Source organism: Gopherus evgoodei, chromosome 22 (genome assembly GCF_007399415.2).
Source record: "Gopherus evgoodei ecotype Sinaloan lineage chromosome 22, rGopEvg1_v1.p, whole genome shotgun sequence".
In the NCBI taxonomy this organism is placed as follows: Eukaryota; Metazoa; Chordata; order Testudines; family Testudinidae; genus Gopherus; species Gopherus evgoodei.
This window is the reverse complement of record NC_044343.1, coordinates 2,027,308-2,042,841: the sequence shown is the minus strand read 5'-3', so window position 1 is coordinate 2,042,841 and position 15,534 is coordinate 2,027,308. Positions and strand designations below refer to the sequence as shown.

The following is a 15,534-nucleotide window of genomic DNA, read 5'->3' as shown; positions in this document are numbered from 1 at the left end:
ATGGGCCTGGAGATAGTGGAGGCTGTTGACAAGTGGGTAAACAAAACTAACAAACATTTCTCAGGCAGTTCAGAGCTGAGAGTAAAAATCATACTCCCTTTGACTCAAAGTCTAGACTTATCCCAAGGAGTTTGCCCACCACATAGAACCCCCTTGTGAAAGAAAAATCATGAATTTTATTCTGGTGAATGGCAACAGTCCAAACAGCACTGAAAACTTAAACCCTGTTTATACACAACAGGCATGGCCTGGGCAGTAGTCATGCAAGCTTCTCCCATACTGTTTTCCAGTAATATATATCAGCTGCATTCTGGAGAGAGCCCATTTAAAACTGAGAGCTTGTCTTTTCTTCTGAGATTGCCAATAAAGGGAATAATTGTGGCAGTGGTTTTACAGTATAGAAACTGTGCCACTAAGAACTCGAGACTAACAACTCCATTTACAGAGCTAAGTTTGAAAGGATTAGCTGTTTATCAGTAAATGTTGGTAAACATCAGTTTCACCACACATACACACACGCCACCGAAAAATATTTCCATCAATAATAAAAATTTACAGATAGGTAAATTAAGAGAAATGCTGCTTGAGAACTTGTTAGAGTTGGATCTAGGGATATTTACATTGTATATTTTTGCGTCATGTTGGCAATTTGTGTTTTAACAATTATAAACCTTAAGCTGTTTAAATCTCCACATCTCCTATCATTAAGTAATTATTGTGTGACACCCCCTATAATTTCCTGAAACTGTGAAATTTAAATAAAAATGCTTAAAACCCATAATTTTGCACAACTATGAAAATATAAATTGATAAAAATTGAAGAAAAAAATGTTTTAAAATGAACTTTGATATTATCCATCAAAATTAAACACTATATTCGATTGGATTATAGCAATTATGATTAGTTTATTATCAACCCAGGCCAGAATCACTTGGTGGCCTAGAGGTTTTGAAAGATTTTGCATCCTATTTGCAAACCAGTAACCTTCGTTTTTCTGTAGACCTTCCTTTTAATTTTGGAGAGAAGTTGTTTGCCCTCTCTTCTGGGAAGCTGTGACTTCTGAAGCAGGAAAGTTTAAAATGACACTGACTACAGGCTTCCAGATTCATGGACTAAGGTCGGTACAAATTAGGCTCATTCTCAATTCAGTTGTCCAGTGTTACAGGATAGTCTGAATGATCAATTTCTTGTGATTCCCTGAAGGGTGATAGTAGAGTGAAGCTGAAAGAGGGAGCAATTCATCAGAACTCTGGGTTACAAAGCATGGGGGTCGGATGAAGCCAAATCGGTGCATCCACAAACACCCAGTTTGTTCCCAGAGCTCATACAACAGCACAATTGTGAAAGAACAGTAAATCCTACTTCAGCTTCAAAGCTATTTGTTGTGGCAATGCTGGAAAGGAAAATTAGGAAGTCAAGTGGGCTGCTCGTTTGGTTTCATCACCCAAAATGCCCTTCCGTCCTTTGGCTGTTTTATGGCATCATCAATATCTGAGTTCTGGGAACAGATCCAAAGGATTGGATCATTGCTGATGGATGTCTTGATTCCCCTGCCCCCCATATCCTATATGAAATGGAAGATAAACATGGACTTTAACAGGTCATTTTGAAAGTGTAAACAACACCGCTGGCACAAGAGAGCCTATGGTGAATTTTGCAGCTGGTTCAGCTTCTGAACTGAGAGCACCAATGTTGGCTATGTCCTCCTGCAAAATCAGGCTGCTGTCTAAGGTGCTGAAATGGGAGGGCTGCAAAGGAAGTTGCTCCAGTCCCCCACCCCTTCAAAGTTGGTTCAGTCTCTCCAGTGCCCAAATAACAGTGAACCGGGTATTTGGGTACCTTTTGCTCACTTTGACATGTGTAGACAAGGCTCACCCAAATCAATCAATCTGTTAATTAACCAAGAGCCTGATGGCCACACCTGAATTGTGTAAAATAGAGGAGACTGCCATTGCTCTTTTAGCGAACGTGAAGATGTGGCCAGTGAAAACTATAGGTTATTATTTCAGCAATAGAACAGTTTGGCAATATCACCCAAACCAGAGAGCATTCATGCTGGGACCTGTACTCTCTCTGGACTGCACTACTTTATGTCTGTGGGCTGCATCACAGAATTTCCATGGCTACATTTGTCTTGTGAGCCACACTTCAACCAATGGCACTGTTAACAGTAAGTTTATCTTTAAATTCTGTGCTTGTGCATGGGCACTCACTGAAACTTTAGTCTTCATGGCTAAATTAAGGAAACTAAAGCTCTGGAAAGTTAGAGCACAATCTTTGTTGAAGTCATTATTCTCTACCATTATTGCCAGCTAGGTTTTATACGCAGTGCTCAGTAATATGGAGCTGTGTAGGAAGCAGACATGGATGGATTTCTTTTTGCAAAGGATGTTTTATGTTTGCTAATTGCATGCTTCAATGTGAAAGGTAGTTTAATTTTTTTATGGATCCCCACTGTCTACCCAAACAGGTTATTATAAAGGTATCTGCTAATTGTAGCTATACAAGTGACATATACAACAGTTCATCTGTTAGTTAGTGCAAATAACTCAAGCCACTTTCAGAATAGCCAGCTTTGCCACATGATTTCCCTTGACACATTTCACTCCAAAGACACATGAATGCTGGGATTTGATAACATCTCCCATTCAGAGAAAACAAGCTGTTATGAAAAGGAAGAAGCTGATTGGTCTCTGAAAACTCCAAGCCCTGGAGACAGTGTCAGGAAGTGTCACCATAACATAAAATGTTAGAGCCAATAGACATGAATGTGAAAAATCACAACAAAACAGCTTGTTTGAAATGACAGCCAAAGAATCCAAGCAATTTTATCTGGGATCAAATAACCCAGGGTGAGGGGAACCACAGAATTATCATGCAAAGCACATGTTCATATTCACCTGAATGAACATCAGGGGAGGTCATCTATTTATAAGGGGGAGTTCTCAAAGAAAGAGCTGCTGCAGAGGGAGAAGTGAGGGTGTGGGTTGCCTTGAGACATTTGAGATGGATCATTTTGTTAATGCAAAATGACTGAATTTCAGACTGGCCTATATCATTCAACTCTCCTTTTCAGACCTACGTTTACATCTGTCCCATCAGAAGTAACTGTTGTCTCTCATTTTCTAATGATAAATTATTGGTGGACAGTGCTCAGCTGTGTAATTGAAGTTATAGAAAATGATATTGATGCCAAAGATATGAACCCCACATTCTTTTAATTTGCTTGTGTGGCTATGTTCCTTTCATCCCTCATTTTTGGACTTCGTCTCCAGTTTCTCACTCTCATCCTCAATAGGATGGACTGCTCCAATCTGCAGTTCAGGCAGTGAAGATCAGTTATATTAACAAGCTATTTATAATGTAGGGATGCACTTAAATTAGGGCTTCTATTGTCTTTTTACTACTTCTTAGATCCTCTTTTGTCTGAACTTTTAGAGCACAAAGAAAAGTAAGATACAAACATAAATAAAGATTTTGGCATGTAGCTCTCCAGTTTCCTGTTTGAAGTCAGCCCCATCCAAAAGATGGAGTAGCCATATTTATGTGTGTGATGGTGCCTAGCAACATGCGTTAGCAACAGCAAGAGACATCAGCTATCAGCAGAGACATCCAGCATCAGCTGAAGTGGCTCCAGGAAGGGGGAGGTTAGGGATGGTAAATTGCTACGGAAGATACCACTGTCTGTTCTAATTATTAACACCAGTGCTGCTTTCCCACTCCCATCACTTCATCGAAACAGTAATTGTTCAGATGCGTGCATAGTATGGAGCATAATACATTCGTGTCACAAAAATTGTGCAATACATGCTGATGAGATAATTTTTGAGGAAGAGAAATAACCCGTCTCAGACTCTCTTTAAAGAAAGGTTCTGAATTCTCCCTGGTTTAGCTTTGGAAACGTTCCCACTTTGGACAAGACTAGCACTAAGAAAAGATGAACAATTCATTTCAGCAACTAGAAGCTGGAACTGCTTCTTCCATCAGATGTCTCACTTTCTGGCTGTCCTCCTCTTTCTTTACCTGTTCTCACTCCCCACCCCCAGAGTTACGCTGATGTCTGTTATGCTTCTTAGTATTTGTGTGATTTTCCCACTAGAGATCTGGTGCTCCCAGTTTCCCCTCATTTTTATTTATAGTGTGCATGTTCTCTCTCTCTCTCTCTCTCTCTCTCTCACACACACACACACACACACACTCACACACACACACACACCATTTGTGTTGGTGACAGTCATATGATAAAGAATGATTAAATGAATTACAGAATTGCAGGGGCATGTAATAAATTAATTTCTCAAGCACATTTAACCGCTTAATCTTTCCTCTCTCTGTTCTGTCATTTTTATTTCTGTGCTTAGGCATCTCTTTCCTCCTCCCTTTCTTTCTTATTAACGGAATTGATTTTTATTTTTAATTATTCATTGTTCTCAACCTATAACAAAATACATCCTTCCACTTCTAATCTTGCAAAGTTTGCTGCACAGCTTGGCTGCAGTGAATACTTCCTGGTCTTTCATTACTCAGCTCGAAAATATACTGGGCAAATTTCAATATCAAAGAATCTTGAAGACAGAAACATAAAATAACAGCAGCAATGGAGCAAATTTGGGGTTTTGAAGTAAATAAACTACCATTGCAGATGCTGCAATGCTACTTCACCACAAGAGGGACATAAAAGGCCACCAGTGTAGCATTGCGAGAACAGCTCTGTGCACGTACACAGCAATGTATATTTTCTTTTTGTTTGGAAGGTTACGCTGAGATAATAATTTTTCTTTCTATAGCCTCTTTCTATAGCCCCTTTCATCCCAAACAATCCCAAAGCGCTTTTCGGATGTGAGAAGCTATGATAATGATTAATAAGTAAAATGGTTCTTTTCTCAAGCCTTCATACCTGTAGCTTGTCATCACCTTTTCACTTTTGGAAAGTCAGCTGTAGTATTGGGTCATGCAGGAGGTGGGTTGTCCATGCGGCCTGGTCAGCAGCAGCCACTACGTGGCAGCTCTGGCGTTCTCCAGCAGCGCCCTGCAGCTGGCTCTGGCCCTCACTGGTGCAAAGGGCCCCTTGGCTGGGCTCTGGCTGGTGAAGCTGGGGTGGGGGGAGTGTGTGCCCTGGAGGGGCCCAGGGCTGACCTGAATGCAGTGGGGGCAGATAGGGCTGAGACAGCAGCACAGTTGCTCCTCCGTCCAGTGCTGCCTGCAGTGTCCATCCGTGCTCTGTGTCTAGCTACTGGACCAAAAACTACAGGAACATCTCTAATAGGTATGTGGACTAGAAGGGTAGGTGGCTAGTATTTGTGTTTGTTTTCCGTGGGTTTAGGCTGATGGTGGCAATGTCAGATCTCATGTTATTTCAGCCTGTAAGTGGCTCCTTGAGACAAAAGAAGCCTTAGGAAAAAAACTAACAAATGTCAAGGGTTATTGGGTTCCTGTGGAACTCAAAAGCACAGCGCTAGCATGTGCTCCGCTGTACTTAATGCACAGTGAATATTCAAACTCATGTAATCTTTGCACCCCAGTGACTTCAGTGCAGTGTTACCCCCTGCCACGATTACACTGTGCGGCACATTCTGGGAGTGCATCTTTGGCTGCTCACAGCGGGCTCGAAACTCTTTGGCAGGAAGCACACTGTAGTGCCCATGGGAGACAGAGCAAGAGCGTAGCTAGGAGGCAGCACAAAAGTCAATCTTCCCCATTGTACAGATCTTTAGTAGTCCCATGAGGCCTGGATGAATAGTCAGGTGCAGTTGTGGGTGCGCCAGAACATTCATCCTCACAGCTTGTCCCAGGAGGCAGGGCAATTGCTTGGCTAAGCGGAGAGATGGTGGGGCTATTTATATGAGTTATATGATCAAGTTATTTAGGCATTTTTGATGATTTTACCCTAAGTCCCATTTTCAAAAGTGACTTGGGTGCTTAAGAGCCTGTCACTTTTGTAGATGGGACTTAAGTGTTTTGAAAATTGTACCCTTAGTCAGTAACAGCTCTGCTGTATTAGCTGCAACAGTGTGTGTGTGTGCACATGTGTATATATATGTATATATAAAATATTAAAAGCAAACACCAAAATCAGGGTGGGTCTACTGAATACAAGTGAATATCTACATGTTCCTAGCAGACAGAGAGCACAGAAATTTCTTTAGACCCCTCTGTCTGTGTCTTCCTTTTTAACTGGACAGCCCTGGAGAAGATCCACCAAAACAAGAGAAACCAACAACAGAGTGAAGAAGTTATTTCCCCTTTCTGATCTCCTTTTATGCTCTCCATGGGGTTTTTCAGTGCCTGTTGTAGTTAGCTGAATTCTGGTGAAGGGCAGATCTAGAGAGATGTGTCCCACATTTATCGGCTGAATGGTAGTGGCACACAGGCAGTGGAAGCGTCTTGTATTATCCTCACCATGTGAATGCGCTCTCATACTGCCCTGGTAGGGATATAAAAAGGCAGTTCAGTCTCCATAGCCTATACAACCCCTGGCCCTTCTGCTGAGCTTGCTAGCGGGGGTTCCAATTCTGATGTAGACACTTAGCCACTGGGAGCTGAGCACAAATACACCAACCAATTTCGTGTCAGGACCACTGGCCAGTCAAACAACTTTTAATCACTACCAACATGATCTGGATTTGAACTGATGGCCTAAGCCCCCCTATGGAACACTAACTGTGTGCAGATATACCCCAGCACTCGGTTGCAGGAGTGAAGCCTATAAAGGGTGGACCTGTTTAGCCTCTGTCTGTTTTCACAATGCCTGTGAATGCTGGTGCCACCAATCTTTGAAATTTGAGATGTAACTGCTGGGGGCCAAGCTGGTACTAAAGGACCTCCCCCAGCATAAGGGGAGGATCCACAGGTCCAGGATTCCAATTAATGAGATAACAGGAACGGGAGTGAGGTCACAGGGCTAAATGAAGGGAACCTGACGGGGACACCAAGCAGAGAACCCCAGACAGCTGGTGTTAGGTAGCAGGCAGGTAAAGCTGGTGCAACCCCCTGATTTCTGAATACCCTCACTTTTCTCAGTTTGCATCCCCACCTTCATCTTATCTGAATGTTATTTGGTTCTTCTTATCAAATGCTATCCACTCTCCTCTAAGTGTTTTATGAATGGATGGTGATCCTTGTTTCAATTAATTTCATATGCATACTGGTATAAATCCCGTGTGTGCTTCTCTCTTGATTCGTTCTAAAAATAGCCTTGGGAATATGAAGAGCCTTTCTCAAAGCAAATTTGTTCTGCTAAGAATGGTGAGCTAAAATCATCTCTGTGGTAAACCCACTGAAGCCAATATATTTTCTGTATTAAGCTGCTCAGAGAGTAACCCAGTTCACTAACAGAAATAAGAATGGTATCACCTGTTCATATACCATTTTTGGTTAATAGTCACTATAATATTACAGGGAGAAGCATTTTGTGTTTATCTGCAGTTATGAGGGAAGCTGAAATAAAGATATTTAATTTTGCATTATAGCTATAGAGAGCACGATACTGAACCATAACCCTTCAGAGCAACAAAACATAAAAGAGACTTTTTCAAGTATCTTTAGGCTGAATATTTAAATTTTGCATGAAAAGGGCTTTACAAAAGATGTTTTCTTGAACTAAAGTCATTTCCATGAAAACAGATACTTTGTGAATGCAAAAGTTTCCCTAAAGCACTGGAAACGTATAGCCCAGCTGTGTTCTCAGAGGCACCAGCAGTGGAGCAGAGCCCCCTTACTGTGGAACTTTCTTCCATCTGAGATCTTGCAGCCTGCAATGTGGTGTAAGAATTCTCTTTTCCAAGGGGATTCCCCAAGCTACAACATGGCCATGGAAGGTGCTCCGGAAGCCAGTCACAAGTAAGTAGCTTTAAAAATGTGGAGAAGGAGGAAGGGAGGAAAGAGACCTTAAAAGCTAGTTGAACTCCTGAAGGATCATTCTTTGTAATGAAACAGTGCCTAGGCACTACAGTGATGAGTGCCATAAGAAGGCATGTAGTAATAATGCCAATAGATGAAACTGGTTATAAATAAAAAGCGCTGCGTACTGGTGTACCTCAGTCCCTCCAGTTGTATGGGGCATGTAATAGTCTAGTCTCTTGTGGGCTGTGATACTTTGGTCTAATTTCAGGTGTTAGGTTTAGTGTGTGGGTATGGGTGGTCCTGGTGGCCTGTGATAGACAGGAGGTCAGACTAGATGATCCGATGGTCCCTTTTGGCCTTAAACTCTCTGACAAATCTAATTTCACTTTCCAAGGGCAGGGAATGAGAACATGTTAACAAATAGCATAAACTGTGAAGTCAAGTTAGTTTTAAAAATATCAACAATGCAGGGAAATATTTCTTTCAATATAGGATTCCCCCCCCCCCCGCAGCAATATCTCTTTTAACAAATCCTCATTATCCCCCTCTCAGGTGAAAGCTGTGGAATAACTGAGCACCTGCACAGGTGCAGATGCCACTGTTCAGAGGTTTCCCAAAGTCAGGGGATGAGTAAATATCTGTGTAGCATAAACAAACAGCTCCCATCCAGGCATTCCTGGTGACCATCACAAGTAAAACGAGTCTGCTAGCAACCAGAGGTCTCACAGGAGAGTGCTCCTTCAGCCTGTTTTAAAACTGAGTAACTCATTAGGGGACAACCTTCATCTGGAACTGTTTGAGGACATGCTACAGCTTCCCTGCTAGCTGTACTGCACTTACTCTAGGGTGACCAGATGTCCCGATTTTATCGGGAAAGTCCCGATTTTTGGGTCTTTTCTTATATAGGCTCCTATGACCCCCCACCCCCTGTCCCGATTTTTCACATTTGCCGTCTGGTCACCCTAACTTACTCCCTTCTGTAAATCTGTAGGTTCAAGTCTTATCCCAAGCAATCACAATGTTAAAACAGTTCTTAAGTTAGGGAATGAAAGTGGAAGAAACTCCTCAAGAATAAACAGATAAGTTTTGTCTTCATCTCTCTAGTTAAAATTGCGTGAACTGAATTATGGAATGGCCTTCTTTTAAGTGATTGCCAAAAATCAGTTTGCTACCAGAAAGGACTGGCCTTTTAAAGTTCAAGGAAATTTACTGGAAATATTGGGGATACTTTCAAGTAGTAACTTGAGGGAAGCTGTTGCCTAGTGAAGTTAGCTCTTTGTACAAGGTCTATCACATAGAAAAAAATATGGGAATGAAGCAGAATTGTCTGAAAATATTCAGTTTTCCAAAGGGGCATCATGGGTTCTTCAAGTAGGATTTAAAAAAAACAAACCCTACCCTTATCTGAGTTTAAAAACAATTTTTAAAAGTTCCTGATTCACTAAGAGGCTGTATATTTTCTTTGTTTTAATTTCTGGACACTTTGAGCAGATGCTGAGCAGTGAGGTTATTTCAATGTAATGTAGAACCTGACACCACATACAGGGTTTTTATTTTGTTTGAATTTCAAGAGCTGATGGATCATCTGTGATTCTCCCTTCTGTTTCTGTGGCGGAAAGAAACTAAGACTAGTGGGTTTAAATTCTCCTTGGTGTCTCATTTAAGGTTGTAAATAGTTCAAATTATAGCTACATGATTTGTGATTATGGAGACAGCTTTCTTCCTCTTCAAATCTGTGATTGCCTTAGAGGTTTGTTTTGAACTTTGATGTGGTATAGTTTGCACAGAGGTTAAATCTAAACTTGGCTTTTGCAAGTGATGTCTTGAGAGAGAGAATTACATTTGAAAAACAATATTTTTTGAGTCACACCTTGAATTTTTCATTACTAGTTGTTGCTGTGTTTCAGCCTAGAGTGTAACTGAATAACATCTTTATTTGGAATGTATGCATAGAATGGAAATATCCTTCTCCTGCTGTGGGAGAAATCTGTTGATTTGCAGTTGTGTTAAAAATGAAATAATGCAAGCAGTTCATTAATTAGCTGCATTACCCTCTGGGTTTTCCAATTCTGTATCTAAACTCTTCTGAAAGTTGTAAATGTTATAATGTATATTTAACCATATGATGTGTCAGTATTACCTGTACTGAGTTAGCACTTCCAATCCCATTGTGGTAGACATTGTACAAGCATGTAGGGCAGTCCTTTCCCCGTAGAGCCTACAGCTTAAGGCCCTGATCCCACAATCCCTTGATCAACATGAGTGAACCTGCCCATCTGCAATAGCACATGCTAATACAGACCACACATTCCCCATCTAGGTTTCAGAGTAGCAGCTGTGTTAGTCTGTATCCGCAAAAAGAACAGGAGTCCTTGTGGCACCTTAGAGACTAACAAATTTATTTGAGCATAAGCTTTCGTGGGCTACAGCCCGCGTCTTTGGATGCATGTTTCTATGTGTCCAGTCAGGAGTGGTGCGAGGGTTTTTGGTGCCCTAGGCACAGGGCCGGCTCGCCGGTCCCACGGCTCCGGTGGACCTGCCACAGGCATGCCTGTGGATGCTCCACCGGAGCTGCGGGACCAGCGGACCATCCGCAGGAACGCCTGCGGGAGGTCCACCGGAGCAGTCTGCCGCTCTCCCAAATCCTGGCGCCCGGTCACCTAAATGGAAGTGCCGACCCTGTGTCCGATGAAGTAGGCTGTAGCCCACGACAGCTCATGCTGAAATAAATTTGATAGTCTCTAAGGTGCCACAAGTTCTCCTGTTCTTTTTGCATTCCCCATCTAGTGCATCTTGAGCTGCCACCTGTCCTGACATCTTGACTGGCATCTCGGATAAGTGCAGACCCCACCAAGTAAACAAACTGTTTCCCTTCTGCAGATGTTCAATCTTCACAAAATCAGTGTAAACTTTTCTACACCATGGTAATATTGCTAATCCTGAGGTTCTTTGTTGTCCTGTTGCTGTTTCTTCTCAACCCCCAACAAACCAAAGCTAGAGATGATGAAGAGCGAGAAAGCAGGAGAGAACACAAGGAGTTACAGTCCAGGTTTGCCAGGCTGAAAGCCCTTATAATAGAGAGCTGCCAACCCCCCTAGGCTGTATTATTCCTGATGTCCAAGGGCCAGCGCAGGACAGCAGGAGAGTGGATTTGGAAGCCAGTGGTTTGGGGATAGGGAAGCTGACTCTCAGAGGAAGGAATGTGTTTCCCATACAGAATGTCGATCTCCCAGAACGTTGTGGGTTTGAGAGGGATCCAAACCCATCTGTACATAGGTCATGAATAGTTCCAGTGTGCCAGGCATTGCCTCCCAGAAATCACGTTCTCCCAAAGTGAACCTGGGTCATTTGTGGAACTTGATCAAACGGGGCTCAGTAGGATCCCTAACCCAGTCAGAACCAAGATTTTAACTGTACCCATGAGAGTGGAGGTCTCAGATGGCTAGAATGTCGACTTCCTGAACCAGGACCTGAACTGCAGTGGGTTTTCCCCTGTCTCCCAGAAGCCATGTTTCAGAATATTAACTGAGGGTTTCATCTAGTTCTCTAGTTTGGGGGGGGGGGTCACTGTTTGACACTTCTCCTTCCAGTACAATGGGGCTGTCCATACATTACATAATGCATTAGTGGGTGGGTGGGTCCTTAACTTTATATGTTTCTTTCAGTATCACCAGGGGTGGGTGGATCTTAAAATACAAAACATTTTTTGGAGATTTTCATGGACAGCCCCAATCTTACATCCCACTGGTCAGCTGCTGAGCCACAACCACGTAGGAGCAAAGATTCCCCTTTGAGATGCTGCTGCACAGGGGCTGGCAACAAGGGGCTGCTAATGGCTGATGCAGTGTGACCCACCCAACACCTTCATTCCATACCTTGAGGACCATGGCACTACAGCCTTTTATGGGTACAAAATCTGTATCCGCATCCAATCTGTAATCCACACACGTGATATCCATGGCTATAAAGCGGATATCTATAGATTTGCAGGGTTCTATGTGGCACCTTTGGGGACAATGTCTGAGCCCCAACGAAACTGGAGCACTCATAGTCCCAAAGTGCTATTCAAAGCCTGATCTTCCTTTGGGTCATTTGAGTCCCCAGTTGTTCCATAAACCAGGTGAAGAAGTAGGACACTCGAACAGTGAACGAATGACGGGAAGGGAAATAAAAATGCCACGAAGAAATGGAAACATAAGCAGGGCATCTCTATGTCATGCCAGATAGGCCAGCAAACGTTACAAGGGGTGTCTTGCGAGACTCATTCAGCAGTAGCTGGTGCGAGCTCCGTAATTAGGAGTAATCTGTTTGCATTTCTTGGTTCTGAGCTGGGCCCATGGCAACAGTAACTCATCACAAAGTCTGGGACATTGTAGACTTGGGCTGTCGCACCAGAAAACGAATTACCTGGCGTGACTTATGACCAAATAGAAGCATTACTTGGAGCTGTTGCTGAGCTCTGGTCCAGAAATCCCAGAGCCTTGCTTATGTCACATGGAAAAAACAAGAGGGGAGAGAATCTTTTCATGCAGTTGCAAGAAAACATTTATTAAAGAGACAAAATGTCATTGAACTTGAACTGGGCCTCGACCTCCTCCCATGGCTTGTGGTTTCAGATGCTGCACCAAGGCAGAATGAAGGCACCATGTGGTTAGCTTTTTGGGAAACAGATGGCATGCTGGTCACTGACAAAGGATTTATCATGTTATAGGCCAACTTACTGGCAACAGATTTGCATGTGATTCTGTTGGAAGAAAGGCTCACAAATGGAACTTGAGGGAAGGCTGGCAGAGCCATAATTCTAAGTGGCACTTGGACAATGCCTTTAATCTCACACCCACACCCACACACCTCATGTTGAGTAATATGAATGCATTGGGCAGCGGACTCCTGTGAGCCAAGATCAACACCAGGCCACTTGCCAAAACACATCAGGACATGAGGAAATACTTTCTGCGTTAGGAGTGGAACTTGCACAATATACCAGATGGCTCATAAAAAGTCCAACACCGCACAGGGCAGAAGAGAAAAGAATTGTAACAGAAGTTGGAAACAATTTTTTTTTAAAACCACCAAAACAAAACCCAGTAACTCCCCCAGATCTGGGGATGAGTGGAATTTGGAGGGGAGGGAGCTGGTGCATCCTTTTCAAGTGACAAGTGCATTCATCTGCAACCAGACCATGCATTGCTGGTTTTGAAGTTGGAAGCCAAATCCCAGGCTGATAGGAACACCACAGAAGTTGCACATTCATTCTAGGGCAGAGTAGCTGTTCACATCACTCTAACATAAGTGGTGGAAATGGGTCCTACCCAAAGCCCATCTACAGCTCTCCTTTGTCAGGATGTGTGAACACTGGTCGGTGGAATAAAACTCTGAGGATTCTTGTCCCAGAGGAGAGCAGACTTTGCCATGGGACGTTGCCTGCCTGTTGACATGCTTATTGCATAGGTTTGTGGCTGCTGGCTCAGGCTTTCAGGTCATTTGCTGGGAGAGCAAAGTGTGACAGATGGAAGAACTGGTTTAGATAAAGAACTGACCTGAACCGTTGCCAGAATCTCAAACTGATCTTGAACCTTTTCCCTGGAGCTTAGAAAAATGTGTTTGATTATTTTCCCTCCACCTTGCACATTATGTTCTTCCTGTTGGCTCTTCTGGAAGCAGAAATGCTGAGATACCACTTGGAGGGGTTGTTCTTATGGTATATCTGGCTTGATGAGTATCAGGAAGCACCAGAAGTCCTGTGAGAACCTGATTTTGTAAGATTGTGACTCAGTTATGGAAACACAATTGGTCTGAATGTATGGATTCTTTAATCCCAACATTTGGAATTTGACCAGTTACTTGTGAGTAACTGTCTTCCAAGTACTCCCCCCCATGTAGCACAGGAATCTCAGTGTGCATGGCTGAGTGGCTGGTCTGCTTTGCAGGAGACGTGAATCAATCTCCTTTTTGTGTTGTTACAGTGGGGACTGTTCTTCCTGCATACCACTAGAGGCCACCGCAAACCTCATTTAAGAAAAGGGCACCAACTGGAATACATGGCAAATAGCTCTGTGTTTTACAGGGAGAATCTGGGGGCACAACTGGAACTTGGTTCTCCCTAGGACAGTTTCTCTGCCAGCTGAGTTAAAGGAGCAGCTCCCAGCTGTAAGTACAAGCCTGCAGGTCAGATTTTACAAAGTAGGTAGGGTCAGACTTGTCCACTGCTTGGATGGGGTGGAAGATCTCCTGAGAAATCCCAGGTGTTGCTACCCACTTGCCTGGGTACGTGGGATTTCCCTGGGAGACATGCTGACCATCTGTTTGCTTTACTTTTTCATATAAGCAGGAAGTCAAGAGTCACGCAGAGACCACCCCCCTCAGCCTCTCCCCCGACTCCTGCTTTGCCATTAAAATCTGTCTCTTGCTATATCTTTGGTGACCATGCTGGCTGTTCAGCTCAGGCATGGTGTTTCCTTGAATTGTGTGTGTTTGGCTGAAAGAAGTGGTGGATGGAATGGCTGGCACTGAGAGAGGCTTGAAGATTGAAAAGCTGTCAAGTAGAGGAGAGACAAGGCACATAAAGAGGACTCTCACATTCACCCCATGATAGGCATTTCTCTGCTTGACCTCTACTGCCTTTGTTAGGAACGCAGTACCTCTTATACACATGGTGTTTTGGCTGTAGCCGAGACTGCTAAGAGGAACTGACTCTGTGTGAGCTGGAGGAGATCGGCCTTTGTGGGAGGAAAAACCGTACAAACTGAGTTCATGGGACCAACACTGGGTTTGACTGTGGAATTAAAATTAGAGCAAGCCTGTGAGCTGGAGATGAGTGGGCGCTTGTGCCCATCTAACCCTGGGATCCGCAAAGTGGCTTTGATGAGATGGGAATGGGTCCTGAATCTTCACCCAAACCACCACACTGAATCTTTCTTAATGCTGAAAATAAATAAATAAATAAAACTAAATAAACGCTTTTCCTCACCAGATCCAGGTGGGCCAGGAGAAGGAAGGGCCAGCTCATTCTTGCATGGTTTTTGGCCTGATATTTTTCCAGATTTGAGCAGTTTGGCTAATCCTCAAGGCTCCAAGCATCTGGAGGGCCGCCTGTCACTAGTTAGTCTGTGCAGATGTGCTCCATCTTGTGCAGCTCTCCAGGGAGACAACATTATGCTCTTCACCTGGAGGATGCTGCAGACTCGATTTTTCTTCTCAAGCTTGTGAACGATACACAAAAAGGCCCAAATTACAAACCCGCCAGTATCCCATCCCGGCTAAAGCATCACAAATACTGCAGAAGAAGAAACACACAGTGAGGTGAAAGGACAGTCTGGAGCACTAGGGGGAACTCACGCACTGGTGTATTGGTGTGTCACACTAGCAAAATTAGAGAGACAAGGTGGTTTTTATTGGATACCTCACCCACCTCGTCTCTCAGATATCTGGGGACCAACACGGCTACAGCGACACAGCATACATAGAGAAATGGGAGCTAGTAGCTTTAGTCAGTTTCACACAATAAAGTTGTGCACGTTTTATATTAAATCACTATTTTAGATTCTAGAGCCCAGCTGACTCCCGCTGGCTGGTAACAATTTTAAGGTAGCTCCAGCCAGATAAACAAGTGTTCCTTCGCATCAGCAGTGAAGCTGCTGTGGTTTTTGGTACCTCACTGAACAGCACCTGCCTGCTTTGAGGCTGAGCAG

At 43.5% G+C, this 15,534-nt stretch overlaps 1 protein-coding gene across 1 annotated transcript in view; it reads left to right on the top strand.

The window, feature by feature from the left end:
* Window positions 1-1,078: 1,078 nt before the first annotated feature.
* The window catches only part of COMP (cartilage oligomeric matrix protein), a 50,524-nt gene continuing 36,068 nt past the window's right edge, over window positions 1,079-15,534 (top strand). The window contains exon 1 of the mRNA XM_030540564.1: window positions 1,079-1,118. The gene's annotated coding sequence lies outside the window, so the exon portion shown is untranslated. The remainder of the gene's footprint in view (window positions 1,119-15,534) is intronic.